Source organism: Erpetoichthys calabaricus, chromosome 4, assembly GCF_900747795.2.
Source record: "Erpetoichthys calabaricus chromosome 4, fErpCal1.3, whole genome shotgun sequence".
Lineage (NCBI taxonomy): Eukaryota > Metazoa > Chordata > Cladistia > Polypteriformes > Polypteridae > Erpetoichthys > Erpetoichthys calabaricus.
The window spans coordinates 324420678-324436231 of NC_041397.2; the positions used below are offsets into that span (position 1 = coordinate 324420678).

A 15554-nucleotide genomic window follows, 5' to 3' on the forward strand; every position below is an offset into this window, starting at 1 on the left:
ATGAACTAAATGTCATTTGTTTTGCAACATCATAGCTAACGTGTTGCTGTTACACTTTTTTCATAAAAAAGAAATAGGTTTTTTTAATACGTTCATAATTAAAAAAGTAATTTAATTAACTTATCTAAATCAAAGGTAAAGTATAGACCAAATATAGCTATGATATTTAACTTTTAATATTTATTTATATTGGTAAAATACAGTATTTAACCTTTAATTGATTGTAAAAGAATTTTAATTCGAACAGATTAATTGGAGATTCGGTCTCATATGTCTGTTATCATCCACTTGATGCTCACAGCGTTTGGACAATCATTGAAAATTGCTGGAATCAATTTGGACACAGCGTGTTTCTCACGTGGACAACTTTATGTGCATGATTAAGGGTATGAAGTCCTAAGAACCTTTATATATTGGCTAAAGATGGAAGCAATACCAGCACATTAGTGAGTCTTCATTGTCTGTTCATTTATTTTTATTTGTAAAGTTGTGTTTTTTTTATTATATTTTTCTTAACCAATTAAAAAAAAAATACACTTTATTTTCCTCCCGGGCAATGCCGGGTATTTCAGCTAGTATTAAAATATCAACCAAGATAGATAGTGTAAGAAAGGCACTATATTGTGCCTGATCCGGCACAGACTTGACACGGGAGGGACGTATAAAATAAAACGACTTATTTTTCTTCAGCTGGAGGGCACATCTTCCCTGTGAACCCCCAGCCACAACACAGTCCCAAACACTAAACACTAAAGTCCAAACACTCCTCTCTGGCACCACCACTCCTCCATAGCTTTGTCCTCCTTCTACCCGACTCTGGCCGTTGAGTGGTGGTTGTTGGCTCCTTTTATGACCCACCAGGAAGTGCTCCAGGTGCTTGATCACCTGTTTCTGGGTGCACTCTCAGGTGGGGCTGAAGATTAATCCAGCTGGGCTCAGGGACCCATGCTGCGCCCTCTGGCGGCCACCCCAGATTCCAACAGGGCTGTGGAGAACTCCATCTCCCATGAAGCAAGAGACTGAGGCACCGCTCCAACCAAGGGGGGTGGCCATCCAGTGTCCAGGGTGAGGTACTGCACCGTTCAGGGCTGCTCCCCCTGAATACACATCGAAGGGGCGTCCCAGCCGGGCATGGGACCTGGCTGTCCGCCACAGTAGATAGGTAGATACTTTACTTTCTACAAAAGCTTATTAAATAAAAAAGTAAATACACACACACACAAACCACTTTGGTCTGAACCCACTACAAAATAACTAAATAGTAAGAAAATTAAAAATAAAAAACACGTCTGACTTGGCAGTCCCAGTGAGGCGATATACAGATGTATTGTTGTTGGTATAAAGAAGCCCCCATAGAGTTTCGTGACGCACCTCTTATGGGTAATTCATTGTCTGAAAGTCCTCAGTGTTGATGTATCCCAGAGAGAACATGCAGCGTTGTTCATAAAGCTGTAACGGCCGACCCTTACCCAGCCGGCAGCTACACCTCCAAGACCTGTGGCCTGGATGAATTACTGAGAGGAGTCTAAATAACAAGCCATACCTCTAACAAATAAACTTTTCCCCACAATCGACGGTTTAAACAAGCACGCAAAAACAGATGATATTTAAAATAGGTGGTTAATTATATTAAATGGAAAACAAAACATTACTGCACATTTCACACATAGGAAAAAAATATATATACATCTATATCCCTCCACCAAAGCAACGACCTGACACCACCATATATAAACACAACAAACCCTCCCTTGCCCCTGTAACATATAACAAACAACGAATAACAATCAATGATATACGGAATGAATGATCGTGAACTTGAGTCCGAGTGTACAACTGTCCTGAATGCGGATGACTGGTCAACAGATAAGAGATGTGTTTGTATTTTCCGGAATAAATAGAGCAACCTCACCGTGAATCCTTGGCTTGTGGTGGATGATGTAATCTGACCCCGGGGTCTCTGGTGATGAGGGATTGAAGTCAGTCTGTGGAATGAAAACAAACTGGATACAAAGGCACAATGTGGTGAACAGCAGGTAAGTCGATGCGTCGTGGTGAAAATGACAATCTCCGTCTCTCTCTCTCTCTGTTTCCTGCTGATTGCTTAAACAGTACTGCTGGATGTAATTGATTGTGATTGAAAACAGGTGCTTTACATTTTGGGGCTGTGGTCTCTTTCCATCATCCGTTTACTGCTGCAAACAAACAGCAAACGGGACGATGGAAACAAAACGCACTCAACACTATTACTACTATGTAGTAGTACATTCCCACCCCCCCCCCCAACCTTGGACAAGTACGGCTTGAGATTGGCCACATGGATTGTGTCTAGCTTGGAGTTAGTGCCAAGACCCCTTTGAATCTGGAAATTAACTGGACCTGTTTGAGAAATGATTTTGGCTGGACCTAACCATTTAGGCACTAACTTGGCAGAGAACCTTTTGCTGGCATCCGAGAGATGGTGAGCTCTAATCCAGACCAAATCACCCGGCTGAAAGTGCGCTTCCTTACGCCGGGCATTATATAACTTGGCATGTCTGGATGTCGAACTCACCAACCTCTGTTGGATTCTCCGCTGCAATTCCTCAAGCTTAAATAAATTATTGTAACTGGTGGTTTCTGGACTAGGGGCTCTGGGAAGGAGTCGGTCAAGCGGGCCCTTCAGCTCTCTGCCCAGCGCAACCAAAGTAGGTGTCTCACCTGTGGCTTCATGCACAGCGGTGTTCAGGGCAAACCGGAGCTCTGGGAGGCATTTATCCCAATCCTGATGACATTCACCCACATAGGAGGTGATCATGTTCTTCAGGGTCCGGTTCACTTGCTCTGTAAGCTGTTGTAAGGTTTTTCTTCACTCCCCAGGCTGTATAAAGTTCATCTAATACACAGCTCGTGAACTGCGGACTCTGGTCTGAAACAATGTTCTTCGGTACCCCCCAGCAGGTGAAGATTTCGTTCTTCAGGGTGGAGCATATTTTGTTGGTTTTAACTCCAGCTCTACCCACTTCGAAAAATAATCGATCACCACCATCAAGACTGTTTTCCTCGAGCTGGTAACAGGAAAGGGCCCCATCAGGTCGACTCCCAAAGTCTCCCCCGGTCCATCAACGATTATCGATTGTAAAAATCCTGCCGGTTTACCAGGTGGTTTTTTAAAGCTGCTGGCAAGTTAGGCACTTCTTCATGTGGTGGCAAACGTCTTTCTGGACAGACGGCCACCACGCAACCCCCAGGATCTTCAATAAAGTTTTTGTCCTTCCAAGGTGACCACCTAAAGGACTGTCATGATAACTCAGAAAGTCGGTTACTTCTCACAAAATATACCTAACTACTTAAGAGGAAAGTGCTCAAAAAGTAGGCATTTGTGTGTTACTTTTTGTAAACTGTTACTTGTAAATGAACAATTAGTCAACACATTTTATATAATGTTCTGCTCTATAGACATAATAGCTATAAGAGAATAAAAAGAAAGGAATCACATTTTTAGTTTTGTCCTGTCAAAGGTTCAACTATAATCCAAGCCTCAAATGTGAAACTTGGGCCAACATATCATAAATAATATAACTCATTAGTAAATCAGAAAGCAATTTTCAAAAAATATTCCAAAAGCCAAAAAGCTTTAAATGTTAAAAAGACAATTATAATAATTAACAGGTTCCATGATCATTTTCTAAATTTTATTTGCATGAACCATTAACAATCAGTCAAAATTCTACATTTTGAACTTGCTATTTAGTTTCAGAAGGCGCAGCTACTCACATTTTGTAACATCTTGGGTGAGTAGCACATGCTATATCCCAACCAAAATTAACTCATGCAGTAATACAATAACCATAACTAGCCTATTAAATGATAATCTGTGGTGTGTAAAAAGAAGTACAGTTTAAAACAGGAGCAAACATTCCAACTTTACAAATATATTCATGTCAGAGGGGGACACTTTTACATTTTTTTTGTGCACTGGGTGGTTCCATTAGGCACCCACTGTTGGGACTGGGGGGTGAGAAGTTAAAAGGCTATCTGTACTTATTAATGGTATTTGCTGTCCTGCAAGGGAGTCACTGCTTTGAAGTCTGGCCTTGGTAGAATGTCTGTATTTACCTGGCTTGGAAATATTGGTTCCGAATCAGCATATCTGTACTTATTAATGTTTGGTAACCATACATTTTGTTAACTTGTGTTTTTATTAATTGTTAAACCCAGGCAATTTAGATGTGCCATTGATTAAACTGTTTGTCCAGGACTGACAACAGAGGGGTGAAGTAAATATAAACTGCTGGCCAGCAGAAGGCAGAGGGAGAGTCCACAGGAAACGCTGCCAAGACACTCGGACAGGGCACAGGGGCTCGCAGGCAGACAAGGGTACCTGGCTGGCACAACGTGAGGCACAAGGGTGGCAACACTTCCAGGGAGGAAGAGACAGCTGCACAAGAAGACGCCGGATGTGGGTTCAGCGAGAGAGGGAATCTGCATGAAAGGACCCAGTAAAGCTGACAGATGGGAAATGAGGCCTGCCTAGGTCCCAGCAACACAAGGAGCCCAGAGTGGAAGAAAAAGGAACAACGAAGAGACGCTGACATGGAGTCAACAATTTGACACAACTTCTGTGAACAATTTAGTGTTGGGGTAACACCGTGCCCAAACTGGACTCTGCACCACTAAAGGTTGAATCCTCCAATTCCTGTTTTTACGGACTTTTAGAGTGTGGACTGTGTATTTTCCTTTTACAAAAAAAGGAAATTAATTCCTGATATGTTTAGGTTCTGTTATGTTCGTTTATCTTTTTAATGTACCTTATATTGTCTTGTACAATAGAACTTACTGTTGCCTTTTTCTGAAATTACTGTTGTGTCTTTCATTGTGTGTTTACTCACCGCCCAATTTAAAGAAACCTGTGTGCTATTATTGGTAAATTTCAGGAGTTCCCAGTCTCTTAATAAAACTGGGTGGCGTAGTCGGATATTTTAATGGTGTCTAAGTTAGATTACCTATAAGTGTGACCAGACACCTGTGACATTCATGACAGGAATCAGTCACATTTACAAGACATCCTAAAACAAATGAGGTAAAAAAACATATGATTTTGAAAATAATCTTAAAATTCATATAAAATGAATAGACACATTCTGAAAATGTAGAATAAACATAAACTGGGAAACAGCACCTTATTGAGATAATCAGTTCAGTTAAATGCACCAATTAACAAACACAGACTTGTAGCTCTGTAGGACCGAGATGATGTTCTTACTGGAGTATTTCTTTAATCACAGTAACATGGCAGCAGCAATGCTAGCCCAGTCAATATCTTCATTTCGTATTCTACTCTCTCTCTTGATTTGCCATTGCTGTTTTATTTTTTTCTACGAGTTAAAAATCACACCCTACAACTGCTGTTAATGTTACTTTCACCATTTCTCTTGTTCAGTTTTCCCTAATATGACAACTTCAGCCTCAAAACACCTACACATGTGAAAAAATGAAACTGTCCAGCACCAAAGAGTTTTACTCTTGTGGTTGGATGAAAATAAACTTACTGCAGAAAATGGGCCATTCACTCCCAGATGCTACCATATACTAGAAGGTTATGGGCTTAAACTTTTAATTAGTACAAAGAACAAACAAATCAGGTTTCACTGGCTGTAATAGCAGTTTAAAAATGTCATCTGTATTTTGATTTTTTTTCTTAAAAATGTTCAAATGGAATTATTGCCAGAGGATTTCTCCAAATTCACCACAGGTGACAACTGGCAAAAATACTGTATATGCAGTTTACAATTATTTTTACCTAATTTAAGAAAGATGTACTGTAAACATTCACACAAAGTAAAATAAAAAATGTTATTAACTGTAGCTGCGTTTTTCCAAAGTTATCAAAGTTCAGCAGCTCTAACTTAAAAAATGGGATTCAACAAAAGCCTGACGTGCAGAAATGATTCCACAGACAAAATATCTTCGTTTTAAAAAGTTTAGTTAAGTTTCAAAGTAAAACAGTTCACACAAAAAAGAAAATTAAAATAGCAAAAAAGAGAAAAAATTCACATTAAGAAAAATTCAGTTCTAAGCTTAATCTTGTTTCATCTTAAGTCGTTACTATTTACTTATCATTTCTGAACCATTTCTAGACGGTCAGAAAACTGTCTGCTTATCCCATTTCAGAGTTGAAAATGTGTCTTTCATGTTCCTGTTTACTGGGACCTGTTCTAAACACAACAAGACCTAATATCACACTGTTACTCAGGTATAGTAAGAAGGTTCTATCTCTTACTAACTTATAGGGGGAAAAGACTTTACCATTGTCTATGACTATGGAAGAAATTATATTCTATTCAAATAAAGTAAACATTAATATGAGTTTAACTCCAAACTTTAACTTTCTATGATTGGCTCTTACATTTCCGGCCCTAAATTGGCTATGCAGGAGTGGAGACAGTTACTATACTTTACTTCAATATGAGCCAATTACTTTTATATTAACTATTGTTTTCAAATCACTAGCAATAACACTGCAAACAAACCTTTTAAAAACTAGGGGGCTTCGCCCCCTGCTCGCTTCACTCGCCAACCCCTGTGTTTGGTTAATCAGATATACAATTTTACATTTTTTTCTTTGGAATTGTTTCAATTTCATTATTCGCACTTTTACTTTAAAGCTTCATTAAAAACAATATTTTTTGGAGACACATTGTGACAACGCAACATATAACTGCCCGTGAGTGAATATTGTTTCTGTTTCTCTAATAAATAATGTTTGTCCCTGTGATTTATTGATTGTCATAGCAAATGCTATTCTCACTGTAAACTGTAAACATTTTAATATGAGTGGCATATCACGATCTCCTTTGGTGTGTAATGTTATTCACAGAATATATACATTACCTATCTTTTTGCCTTTTAAAATTTGCATCGCTTCTCCGTGATCATCAATATACACCCAACCGAATTGTGTATTCTTTGAAATTTAACTTGTCGTTGCTTAAACTGTTCTGGGACCACAGATTCTCATAGTGTACGGTCCATTATTGTGTAATTCCATGTTCTGTGCATTGAATGATGCAAATGAGAAAAGACGTTTTTTTTTTTTTTGTCCTGCTAGTTTTTCAATCACACCTGGTTCTGATGATTAATCACCTTTTGTTTGCGGTAATGCAATCTTTTCTATCTTTTCTTTGATACTGTAGCGACTGACATGATAAAGTGTCACAAAAGTTTTACTTCCTAACCCCAAACACAACTTTCTAGCGCCCTCTCCAACGCCCCCCCACCTACCACATCAATCAATACCCCGCTATCAGTCTTCCGTGCTGTACTCTGCCCTCCCTCAATAGGACCGAACAGTCACTTAAAACCAAAAAGGTTTCAACCTGACCAGTGACGCTACAATACTTTTGAATTTTACTGCTTTCTTTCATATTCTGTACCTTTCTCTGTAGGTGTATCGCGCCATCGTTTGTTTGAGCCTTTTGAATTCCACTGCTTTCATAATCTCTTATCTGTCTTTTTTTCCCTCCAACGCCTTTGGGTCTCTATTTCCGTGAGAGCACAGGATATGTCTGTGCTACGTGCTTTTACACCACTGAGTTTTTTTTATGGATGTTCCACGTCCCTGCGAGATGGCCCTGGGACAATCTCTTGGCACCAAGTCTCATGTTTACAGTCCCCGCAAGACGCACCGTGGCAAGTCTCTTTTGTCTCGCAGGTCTTTTAAATGTCTTCCGAGAACTTCCAAGAAGATCACGAATCGTAGCCTTGCTTTTGCGTTCCAGGATTTTTTTTTTTATAATAGAGAGATTTCATATTTCAAACATTGGCTGTTTCTTGAAGCAGGCACAGTTTGTTCACGGGTCTGTCCAGTGTGCTGGTTTTGGTTTGCACACAAACTCTTCTGACTGCACCTTTGGCATCTGGCATTGTCTTGATTGCTCGACCCATTACCCAGGAATTTCAGGGTGTTTATCTTCTTCTGTCATTGCAGCTTTGTTGAGTGTTTCACCAACTCTCAGTATTCCATCTTGTATGATCGGATCAAGTTTATAGATTTGACTGTTCTTTTTAACACAAGTCTTTTTCTTTAAAGCCTTTAATTCTTCTGGAAATTCTTGTAGTTGACTGAGGTGTATAAGCTCTGTTTTAGCTTTAGCCAAGTCTTATACAGTAAATGAGGTTTGGTTTTAAAGTCAGTTTGTACTTTTCATGTGCTCTGTGATGAGTGACTTTTGTTCTTCTGGATTACTTTTTAGTCTGACTGACTTCTAGTTAAAATGTTTTTCTTTCATTTCTTAAGTGCAGCAGTAAGTCTTTAAACTTGAGGAGCCACGGAGATTCTGTTGGCAACAAAAGTCTTGAATCGAGTGCTTTCATTTGAAATGTATGTGGGCACTGAGGTGCTGTCAGTCCAAAATGTAGATGAAGCTCACCTTTTAGCATTTTGTCCATTTTGACTGCCACAACAACTGCTGTCAGCTCCAATCTTGGAACTGTGACCTGCTCCAATGGTGCAACTCTTGACTTCCCCATCAGCAATGAACAATGTTTTTTGCCTTCTTTGTTAGTCAGGAGACGATATGTGACAGTGCCATATCCATCTTCACTGGCATCTGCAAAATGGTGCATTTGTGCTGTCTTTACAGTTCCAAACCAGGTAGGTTTGAAGCATCTGTTCACTTTATAGTCTGTAAGTAACTGCAAATCATCCATCCACTTTTTCCATTTCTGAGTGTGTTTGACTTCTACTTCTTCATCCCACCCAAATATCACTTTGCATAAGTCTTTTAGAATAAGTTTTACTGGCAGTATGGCGGGTGCTAAAAAACCAAGTGGATCATAAACTGAGCAAACAGACAGAATACCACGCCTTGTAGCGGGCTTGTTTAGTAACTTAATCTGAAATTTGAAACTGTCTGTCTGTTTCTTTTTTTTTTTTTTAATATTTTTATTTTATTAATTTTCATTGTATTCATTCCATACAAACAGATCAATTTATAACCCAGCAAATTTGAAGACTAATCAAACCCCACCCCTGAGAAGGAGAGCTTAGCTAAAGGAAAATTGCTTTAGGCTTTTTAATAAGGCAACAATAAACAAAAGAAAGGGAGAAATGAATATCTATGTAAATAAGAGATGGAGAAGGTAGTTAAATGCAATATTAGTTATTTCTCTTATTCTAAAATAATATTGATTAAATCCTGCCATGTTTTGAAAAAATGTTGTACAGATCCTCTAACTGAAAATTTGATTTTTTCCAATTTCAAATAATATAAAACATCGGTTTCCCACTGACTTATAAGAGGAGAATTAGGATTCTTCCAATTTAACAAAATAAGTCTGCGTGCCAAGAGTGTAGTGAATGCAATCACCGTTTGCTTGTCCTTCTCCAATTCAAGTCCATCTGGAAGGACACCAAACACAGCTATTAATGGGTTAGGAGGGATTGTGACCTCAAGGCTGTCTGAGAGGCACTTAAAAATTTTTGTCCAAAATGATGTTAGTTTGGTGCAGGCCCAGAACATGTGACCCAGTGAGGCAGGAGCTTGGTTGCAGCGTTTGCAGGTTGGATCCTGCCCTGGAAACATTTTGGACAGTCTTAAGTGAGACAGATGAGCTCGATATATAATTTTTAGTTGAATAATTCTATGCTTTGCGCATATGGAGCTCGGGTGAAGTCTCTGCTTTGCTACCTTCCACTCCTTTCTGATATATTGATTAAGAGATCTTCTTCCCAATGTCATCTTGGATCTTTGAAAGGTAGGGACTCTAATAAGATTTTATATATTGCGGAAATAGTGTTTGTTTCCTCGAAATTGAGCAGTATTTTTTCCAGCATTGTGGAGGGTGCAAGGTGGGGGAAATCGGGCAATTTCTGTTTAACCAAATTTCTAATTTGAAGATAGTAAAAGAAATGTGTAGCTGGGAGGTTGAATTTTGAACGTAATTGTTCAAAAGATGTAAATATGTTGTCTATATAAAGATCTCTGAGCATTTTAATCCCAAAACTTTTCCAGGTATTAAAAACTGGATATACTTGCGAAGGTTGAAAGAGGTGGTTCTCTTGCAGAGGTGCCACTGATAAAAGATTTTCCATCTTAAAATGCTTCCTAATTTGGTTCCATATTCTGAGTGAGTAAAGCACAATTGGGTTATTAGTATATTTGCGATAACTTTCATTTATTGGAGAGCAGAGCAGGGAATATAAAGAAGTACTACAGGATTTTACTTCTATTGCAGACCAAGCCTGTGTATGTTCATTTATTTGTGTCCAGGTTTTTATGGCTTGTATGTTTGCTGCCCAGTAATAAAACTGAAAATTAGGTAAAGCCATGCCACCTTCTGCCTGAGGTCTTTGTAGGGTCGCTCTTCGGATACGTGGGTGTGTTGAGTTCCAAATGAATGAGGTTATTATTGAATCTAACTGTTTAAAAAATGATTTATTGATATATATTGAAATGTTTTGAAATAAAAAGAGAAGTTTAGGAAGGATATTCATCTTAACGATGTTAATTCTTCCGGCTAGAGTGAGATGAAGGGTTGACCATCTATGCAAGTCTTGCTTAATTTTTTCCATACAGACGCCAAAATTTTGTTGATAAAGAGCTTTATGTTTACTTGTGATATTTACCCCTAGGTATTTAAACTGATCTGCTATGGTAAAAGGTAGGGTGTCTAATTTATTATTATATGCTTGTGAGTTCACTGGAAAGAGTATACTTTTATTCAGATTAATTCTAAGACCAGATATCTTTTGAAATTCTGTTAGTGCTGTTAAAACAGCAGGGACAGTGTTTTCTGGGTCTGATATATATAAGACCATATCATCTGCATATAGAGAAATTTTCTGTTCCAGTCCTTCTCTGACAATCCCCTTTATCTGATAAGAATTTCGGCAGTGGACTGCCAGTGGTTCAATAGCGATTGCAAACAACAGTGGCGACAAGGGACATCCTTGTCTGGTACCACGTTCTAGTTTAAAGTAGTCTGAGCAAATGTTATTAATACAAACTGAAGCTTCTGGATTGGTATACAGTAGTTTGATCCAAGCACAAATATTCGCGCCAAACCCAAATTTCTCCAATGCAGTGAAAAGGTAATTCCATTCGATCATGTCAAATGCCTTTTCTGCGTCTAATGATAGTAATATCTCTGGGGTGTTTGATTTTGCTGGTGAATATATAACATTAAACAAGCGTCGGAGATTTGAAGATAGGTGTCGGCCTTTAATAAATCCAGTTTGATCCTGTGGTATTACCGAGGGCAGCACTTTCTCCATCCTTCTAGCTAGGATTTTTGAGAGTATCTTAACATCATTATTCAGGAGTGAAATTGGTCTATATGATGCACATTGTAACAAGTCCTTATTTTGTTTAGGAAAGACGGTGATTAATGCTTGTCGAAATGTTTGAGGTAGTATTTGGTTGTCTCTAGCTTCTGTAAATGTTGCCAATAAGAGTGGAGCTAGCTGAGTGGAGAATTTCTTATAAAACTCTACGGGGTAACCGTCAGGGCCTGATGATTTCCCACTTTGTAGTGACTTTATAGCGTCTAGTAATTCTGTTAGCGTTAGAGGTTTATCCAGTTCCTCAGCACTTAAAGCATCTATTTGTGGTATTTGTGAATTATCCAGAAATGCATTAGATTGTGTGTTGTCTTCTTTGGGCTCAGTGGAATATAAAGACTTATAGTAATCTCTAAATGTGTGCATTATTTTATTATGGTCGTTGATTTCTTCTCCATTCTTGTTGGTGATTACTGGTATTGCATTGTGAACTTCTTGTTTATGAATTTGTTGAGCTAAAAGCTTATTAGCTTTTTCTCCGTGTTCATAGTAATGCTGTCTAGACTTATAAATAAGTTGCTCAGTTTCTTTAGTTGTTAAGATGTTAAGTTCTGTATGTAGGGCCTGCCTTTTCCTGTGAAGAGCTTCACTTGGACGCCTGGCTTGTTCTTCATCTATTCTAGTAATTTCATTTCTTAGCTCTGACACTTTCTTGGTTTCTAATTTATTTCTGTGGGAAAGATATGAAATAATCTGGCCTCTTAAGAAGGCCTTTAGAGTTTCCCAGAGTGTTCCTGCAGAAACCTCTGTGGACGTGTTTGTCTCTAGGAAGAAGCTGATTTGTTTGGATATAAATTCTGTGCAGTTCTCGTCTGCCAATAAAAGAGGGTTAAGACGCCATCTATGAGGTGAGTGTGAGGGGCTTAATGATTTTAGCTCCAAGACTAGAGGGGCATGGTCAGAGATAACAATTGTGTCATATTTGCATGATTTAATTGTAGGCAGGAAATTATTATCTATAAAAAAATAATCAATTCTTGAGTAGCTATAATGCACTGGTGAGTAGAACGAATATGTTCTTGAGTTTGGGTTAAGAAACCTCCAGGGGTCTGATAAGTTGTGATCATTTAAAAACTGTGTAATTGTCTTTGCAGTATTAGATGTCGTCCCCCCTGTCACAGGAGTCCTATCTAAGAGTGGATTTAAAACACAATTAAAGTCCCCAGCCATTATAATTTTATGAGTGTTCACATTGGGAATGGATGCAAATAGATTTTGCATGAATTCCTTATCATCAACATTGGGTGCATAAACATTTATAAAAATCATTTTACTGTTATATAAGTTGCCCATGACCATCACATATCTCCCTTCAGGGTCCGACACTACATCTGATGCTACAAATGGAACTGTTCTGTGTATGAGAATTCCCACCCCTCTAGTTTTCTTTATAAAGCTAGAATGGAACATTTGGCCAGTCCAGTCTTTTTGTAATCTGAACTGATCCTTGGTTAGTAAGTGGGTCTCCTGTAGAAATACTATTTTAGCGTTTAAGCCTGTTAGGTGAGAGCATACTTTCCTTCTCTTTAATTCGTGATTCAGGCCTTAAACATTCCAGCTCACAAAGTTAACTGTAACATCATGGAGACATTGATTCTGAGTTTTTAATGTCATTATAGTTTTAATTGGTAATATGGCAGTTTTAATCTTAGTTTCCAGATTCCCCATGAGTTATTGCATTTTAGCCTATTGTTGCATTGATATTTATAATTATAAGAATTACAAGAATAGATTAGATATAACCTGCTCTCCTTCTCTCCCCCCTTTATCCCCCCACCCCCCATTTTGCCTCCCCACATGAGGTGTGATCCCACTTCGCGATGTCCCAGTCCTCTGACATACGAAGAGACAGAGCACGTCCAAAACAAAACAAACCCCACCCTGCAGCGGCGTTACAGAATTAAAACAGAGATATCTTTTACAGTTAAATCCTTAATACTATCTGCCGAAAATATAATCATTAACAGTATTTAAGCTTGAAATAATCTTCAGCGCTTTTAAGTTAAGATATTAATATTAAAAAAAAAAAAAAAAAAAAAAAGAAACAACCCTGGGAATGATTTTAAAAACTAGTCCAGGATAAACCTGGTAATTCCTACTGTAATAGTATAATGGTAATTGTATAAATAGTAGAACAAGCATTAAACCAAGGGTATGATGTTAAACAGTCTACTTTAAGGTATAGTAAAATAAAAAAAAGAAAAAAGAAGAAAAAAAAAAAAAACGAATCCTACTTTAATTACTTCCACATTTTCACACTCACGTCTATAACTCTATAACTCTGATTAAAACATAAACATATAAAGTCCAGATAAAGAAAAAAAAAGGGATGTATAATTATAATACCAGTCTCTTTAAACATGGATCCAGAGAGCAGATCATAGGTCCTTCCCGTGCCTTGATAGAATACGGCTCCTTATTAACTTTCAAAAAAGTGTCGGAAACAGCTTCTTTAGTTCTTTTTCAGCTTCTTCTTTGCTGAAGAAAATATAATGTCGATCTTGAACTTCAACTTTCAGTTTGGCGGGATACAAGAGGCTGTATTTGATTTCGGCTTTCCGTAGCAACTTTTTAATGTCGTTGTAGGATCTGCGTTTTGCAGCTGTTGATGGTGAGAAGTTGGGAAAAATACGAATAAGATTATTTTCGAATATAATCTCTTGCTTGTGTCTGAGAAGTGCCATCACATCAAGCTTACATCGTAGTCGCTCGAAGCGGACAATAAAAGACCTAGGTTTAAAGGTGCTTGGTCTGTTTGTGCGATAAGCCGTGGCTATCTCAATGTCGAGTTTAAAGTCATCTCCAATTATTTTAGACAGTAATTCTACTGCAAATTTCACTGGGCTTGAGCTTTCTCGTTTCTCAGGTATACACTCAATTCTTATATTATTTCTTCTGCACCCATCCTCCAGGGCTGCAAGTCTGTCTCCAAGTTTTTTGCATTCCGAGTTCGCAGCTGTGGCTTTTTCTCTTCACACAAGTCTCTTAGAATAAGTTTTGCTGGCAGTAAGGCAGGTGCTAAAAAGCCAAGTGGATGATAAACTGAGCTAACAACAGACAGAATACCACGCCTTGTAGCGGGCTTGTTTTGTAACTTAATCTGAAATTTGAAACTGTCCGTTTCTGTGCACCACTGGACACCCAGGGCACGCTGTGTGGGAAGGAGACTGTGGCTCAAGTCTAAGTCCTTTTGTTCAAGAGCTCTGTCTTCTTCAGAAATAGACAATAAAACTTCTCTGTTGTTACTCACCCACTTTGTCAAATGAAATCCCCCTTTAAGGCATAGAGCTTGGAGGTCCTTTGCCAGCTTTATTGCTTGTTCTTCTGTTGTCACTGACCTTAAACAGTCATCCACATAGAAGTTATTGAGAACGGTGTTAACAGCTTCCTCAGGAAATGTATCTCTGGCATCTTCAGCTGTTCTACGCAAAGCATAAGAAGCACAACTGGGTGAAGAAGTAGCACCAAAAAGATGTTCTGTCATTTTGTATTCTTCAAGGTCTTTACTTAAATTACCTTCAGGCCACCATAAAAAATGTAAAAGATCAGTGTCTTTATCTGGTATCTTAACTTGGTAGAACATTGACTTAATGTCTGCCATTAGTGCTACTGGCTCCTTTCTGAATCTTGTAAGGACGCCAATGAGGGTGTTAGTTAGGTCGGGGCCTTTTAATAATTGTTCATTAAGTGAAGTCCCCTGGTAGGTGGCAGTGCAATCAAAGACTACTCGAATTTTATTTTTCTTTGGATGATACACACCATGATGTGGGATGTACCACACCCTGCCTTCATTACAATTTAGGCTTTCTTTGGGTACCTTGACAGCGTAACCATTGTCTATAATGTCTCTCATGAATGTTTTATAGTCTTCGTGGAAACCTGAATTTTTGCTCAGTTTTCTCTTGAGTCCAATAGCACGCTGTTCAGCAATACAGCGATTATTCAGCATTTTCAGTGTTTCATCCTTCAAAGGCAAATTTAAACAATAGTGGCCACCTACCAGTCACACAGATTCTGAGGCTATGTGCATGAACTTGATGTCCTCCTGTGACATCTCCTCTTTTTCTTCACAGCTGTGCTCTGCTAAATCTGTGTTATACTGTTGTATCAACATATCCTCAATCTCTGTTACTGACACACGATTGATTGAATGTTTGGGCCACTTACCACTTTGTTTTGTGAGGTCATCTATCTCTTTGTATGGTCCACCAACCACCCATCCAAGTGCAGT

General features: G+C 38.5%; 1 long non-coding RNA gene across 1 annotated transcript; it reads right to left on the reverse strand.

The window, feature by feature from the left end:
- Positions 1-6433: 6433 nt before the first annotated feature.
- On the reverse strand, positions 6434-7938 carry LOC127527395 (uncharacterized). Its single transcript, XR_007934711.1, has 2 exons — positions 7801-7938; positions 6434-6512 (listed from the first exon to the last, which is right to left on the reverse strand). It is a non-coding gene; the product is annotated as an uncharacterized LOC127527395 (long non-coding RNA).
- Positions 7939-15554: the final 7616 nt, after the last annotated feature.